Source organism: Haplochromis burtoni, unplaced genomic scaffold (assembly GCF_018398535.1).
Source record: "Haplochromis burtoni strain Fernald_Lab_line unplaced genomic scaffold, NCSU_Asbu1 Contig_1240, whole genome shotgun sequence".
Classification (NCBI taxonomy): domain Eukaryota; kingdom Metazoa; phylum Chordata; class Actinopteri; order Cichliformes; family Cichlidae; genus Haplochromis; species Haplochromis burtoni.
The window spans coordinates 49,247-54,367 of record NW_024583601.1 but is presented as its reverse complement, the minus strand read 5'-3'; the positions used below and the strand labels follow the sequence as shown (position 1 = coordinate 54,367).

The window sequence follows — 5,121 nt, the reverse complement described above, 5'->3', positions numbered from 1 at the left end:
TATTTATGACACCATGTTTGCACTGAAGCACCGCAGCAATTTCCTAATGTTGTAAACCTGCTCAACATTTGGCAATAAACCCCATTCTGATTCTGATTCTGACAACAAATGTCATGGTCCTGGGTCATTTTGACCCAGTGTTCTTAGTTTTCCTGTGGTTTTGTATTTTGTTCTTTATGTTCATAGGATTGTTTGGTTTGGTATTTGGATTCCCCCTGTGTCCGTGCTTATATTGTGGTGTTTGTTCTGGTACTGTGTTCCCATCCTTTGTGTTCTGTGTTCTCCTCATCCCCTCGTGTATTCCTTCTTGTTCTCTGCCTCTCTCTCTGCCTCTCTCTGTGCTCCTCTCTGTGTACTCTGTGTTGTGTTTAAGGTCCACATCTTGGTGTCAGTATTTTCAGTTTCGTGTCCTCCCCGCTCTGTCATGAGTAATTGTCCTCAGCTGTGCTCCCCATGTGTTCCCACTTCCCTCATTACCTTCTGTGTATTTATGTCAGAGTATCCCTTTGTTCCGTGTTGCGTCGTCCCTCTAGGTTGTGTGCATTTCCCCGTGTCTTCCCAGCGCCTCAGCTTTAGTTTCTCCCAGTATAGTTTTGTATGACTTCTTATGTTCCTATTAATAAAGACCTGCCTTTGAGTTTATCCCGCATGTCTTGAGCCGTGCGTTTGGGTCCTCTCTTGCCTTCACAAGGCCGCCGCATGACAGAACGACGCAACCACGAAATGGACCCAGCAGGCTCCACCCGTGAGGAAGAAATTCTCCGTGTACAGAGTCTGGTTAGGCAAATAACCCACACCTCGGACTCATGGACAATTTCTGTCGGACTTAATGCCATGAGGGCAATAGTTGAGGGAAACCCTTTCCTTCGCCAGCTCAGCTGCTATGAGGGCTTTATTGATGAACTGAGCCGAGCCAAGGATGCGTCACAAGCTCGTGAGCTGGCAGACCGCGTCTTTTCCCGGGATTCCACGCCACAGTGATAGCAGACGGAGATCTCCGCCAGGCAGCCGCCGCAGCAGCAGCGATACAAAGCTCGCCGCGATCAGCTGATCATATGGCTGTCAGAGAGAACTGATCAGTTATTGATGTTTGTGTTTGCAGAGGTCAGAGGTCACAGTCTCCAGCATCCAGCTGTGTGTCTGTGAGGAGTGACTGGTCCAAAGACAGACCTCCACAATTTCATAATGAACCTGCACGGACAATGTAAGAAAACGGAACTTTAAAACTGTAAATAATTTCCCAGTTACATTAGAATTTGTGCGAATCTGTTTTATGTGTTAGAATTTAGGCTACAATGTATAGATTTTTTTAAACTGACAAACGTTATTCATTTGCCCTGCTTCACTCTGAATGCGTCTGCAGCTGCAGCCTGTTCTCACTCCTGAGGCATAATATAGTGATGATTTGTCAAGACCCGAACGCGATGCTTCATGCTGGGTTATGGATGAAATCCAGCAGAATGATGCTCCCGCGGCAATACACATTCCAGCCATGTATTCCAGCCCTAACCATAACCTTATCCCTAATTTTGACCAGCACTTTAATGACGTTAGATAGTGTTTTCCAAAGCGATTTTAGTGAAACGAACGTGCATGTGTAGATTCATTCCACACGGTTCTCATGTTTCCTCATTTTTCTGATCTCGTAATATAGGGACGTGTTGGGCGCCTGGAAGCGTAATATAATGACAACTTGTCACTTAGCGTAGAATTTTCCGAGAATGGGTTGGCCTTTGATCAGTCACCTAGAAAATCTGTAATCTAATCTAAGAGAACTAGGAAACTATCACGTGATCTGTAGCAGCTGCAATGAGTGTGTTGAGAACTGCTTAAAAGAATTTCATCAGAGAATTTATGAGAGACTGATGGGATATGATCAGAAATGTATTTGTGTTTGCAGAGGTCAGAGATCACAGTCTCCAACATCCAGCTGTATATCTATGAAGAGTGACTGGTCCAAAGACAGACCTCCACAATTCAGTAATGAACCTGGACCAACAACGTAAGAAAATTCAGTGTCAGTGTTTAAATGTTGTTTATGAATAAGGTATTCTATAACTGACATAAATTATTTGTAAACAGTCATTGCTCTTAAAATTGGAATAATTGCTTCTCTTTTTGCATAACTTCTACTATTGCACAGTTGTTAGTGAATGTCCCTGAGGATGTGGGTTTCAACGTTCTGGTTCTTAGACAATATGTGTTTACCTTCTTCTGACAGAGATGCCTTACTCAGCCGACCCCAACTCCAAGCACACCATCTTCTTGGCATGAATCCAGTTTGTAAATAGACTGTTTGTTCATGACAGTACATCTGTTTCCATGAAACACGGCTGTAGCCCAGTTTCAACCGCATCTTAACCTTGCACATCTAAATGTAAATCCAAAGTCTTCTTCTGTGCAGAAGCAACATTGCAGCTGCAAAGGCAGAAGCTACTGCTTGCAGTAGCTTGTATAGAAGTAGCTCCACCCACCCATCAGTGTCTGGTAGCAGGGACAAGCTTGATGGGTCTGCCTAACACAAACCCGCCGCTGGAACGAGAGAATTCAAATACAACAGCTTTGAACACCAAGTAGTCAAAGTTCTTTATGCATGAGGGAGACCCAACCGGAGCTGAGTGTCGTTCAGCCCACTTGACCTCCATCAGACTCTCGTCCGCTCCCTCGTAACACTGCTCTTTTATTGAGGTTACATGAATATGCATAGGTTCATTAACATAGGTACACATGTGAACAAAGAGTACCCTCTGTGTGCGTGTGTGTGTGTGTGGGGGGAGGTTTCAAGATGTGACCCCATAAACGACTTCCCTAATCCTGCTGGTCTGGAAGTCCAGCAGTCCATCTAAACAGAAGGCACTTATACTAATACAGATATACGTGTGTTTGCCATACCATGTATCAGCAAGAGAAGATTTAACCTCTCTCATGACCTTAAGCGGTGTGAATGCCAGAACACTCTGGAATGCACACACAGTCTTTGCAGACTACTAAGGATCAGACCTCTATCAATATGACATTGATTATAAACTCTAAGCATATATGAGTAAATATTTCTAAGCATAAATGACAATCAACCATATAAACCTGACAAAGCTTGGTTCTGTGCACCTGCCTCCTAAAACCATTTAATGCAAAGCTGGAAATCAGTTGCTCTGCTTGCCATCTGATGTTTTCTATTCCTCCTTTCACAAAGTGCACAAGTAAGTTTGCACTGGGATGCCAGGTTCTTCTCTATCTGTCATTCTCAAATGCAGCAGCAAATTTCCTGATACAAGGATGCCCAGTTCTCATTTGCTAATGCAGAAGCAAGTTCTTCTACCACTGGGATGCCAGTTTCTCCCCATCTAATCTCCATATGCTAAGCTGCAGCCATTCTTTACGGCAGTGAGACATCAGGGTTTCTGGCTCTATCCCTTATTTGCAAATGCAGCAGAAAGCCTTTTTGCATCTGCACCAAGTTGCCAGTTATATCTGGAACAAACTCCCAGAAAGCCTCAGATCAGCTGAAACACTCAGTTTATTTAAATCCAGGTTGAAGACTCACCTGTTCTCAGCTGCATTTGAATAAAGCACCAAATCCACACTTTTAAGCTTAAATTTCAAAACTTACATTTAACTACTGATTTTATCTACTGTTCTGATTTTATCTGTTTTGATTTTATATACTGTTTTGTTTGTTTGTTAATTAGTTAGTTAGTTTATTTGCTTGTTTTAATCAATTTTAAATCATGCTTTTTATTTGTTTTTGTTTCTAATGTCTCTGTAAAGCACTTTGAATCACCTTGTTGTTGAATTGTGCTATACAAATAAATTTGCCTTGCCTTGCCCTGCCTTCCAGTGCCAGGTTCTGTCCTTTATTGCTCTTTTTAAAACATCCAAACTCTGCCATGTGCATAATTTCTCAAGGCATCCTTTAACTTCTCACGTGCTTTTACTAGCATCGCCTAAACCAAGGGTGGGCAACTCCAGGCCTCGAGGGCCAGTGTCCTGCAGGATATAGATATCATTATCAGATATCTATATCCTTTAGATATAGATTATTTTTGTTTAGAAATTAGCTGCCTAAGTATCTAAGAGGACTATTATTGACAGGAAACTATCACATGATCTGCAGCACCTGCAGCATGTGTGCTGCTTAAAAGAATTTCATCAGAGAATTTATCAGACTGATGCGATATGTTTGTGTTTGCAGAGGTCAGAGGTCACAGTCTCCAGTATCAGGCTGTCTGTCTATGAGGAGTGACTGGTCCAAAGACAGACCTCCACAATTCAGTAATGAACCTGGACCAACAACGTAAGAAAAAGTGAATGTATTGAATATAAACTAAATAATTCTGTCAAATTTTAATTTGTGAAAATCAGTTTTGTGTATCAGAATTTTGACTACAATTTATTTCCTGGCATTGAAAATCTTTTTATGACACATTTATTTGCCCCGTTTTCCTCTGATCATCTCTGCAGTTGTCTGATACCTAGAAAAACTGTAATATAATCTAAGAGCACTGTTACTGACAGCAAAACATTTTCTGCAGTAGCTGCAGTTTGTGTGTTTAGAGCTAATTCATCAGAGAAGAGACTGATAGCCTACGATCACAAATATGTTTGTGTTAGCAGAAGTCAGAAGTTGCAGTCTACATTATCCAGCTGTCTATCTGTGAGCAGTGACTGGTCGAAAGACAGACCTCCACAATTCAGTCTTGGGCCTGGACCAGCAATGCTCTTCAATTATGGACCTGAACTGGCCTCGTAAGAGAACTGCTATTAACTCATTTATTGTGGTTTTGGATAGTTTGTGACTACTCTGCAATTTCAATGATTTTGGATGAATATGGTGTAAAACATGAGCTTTAAACCAAAATCAGATAAAAGGTTTTTAACTGTGATGTCTCTGCAGGAAATGTTCTATTTTCTCTCATCGCAAACTGCAGACAGATCAGTCGCAGTTTAATAAGACAAGCAGACAAGAAAAAAGTTCATGGTGTTAATGAAATGAAAGGAATTATTTTTTTGATTCCAGAATTCCTGAATTTAAACAGATAAGTAGCTAGACGTTTACTTTGTTCTGTGACCTTTAACGATTCTCCAATGTCATGAAATCTGGATCTTTTTTACCAACAGTTT

The 5,121-nt window shown here is 41.5% G+C and overlaps 1 long non-coding RNA gene across 1 annotated transcript; it reads left to right on the top strand.

Annotated features, from left to right (window-relative positions):
* Nucleotides 1-1,045: 1,045 nt before the first annotated feature.
* LOC102291859 lies at nt 1,046-5,115 on the top strand. The gene is made up of 5 exons (XR_001335975.2): nt 1,046-1,204; nt 1,901-2,002; nt 4,193-4,294; nt 4,615-4,746; nt 4,895-5,115. It is a non-coding gene; the product is annotated as an uncharacterized LOC102291859 (long non-coding RNA).
* Nucleotides 5,116-5,121: the final 6 nt, after the last annotated feature.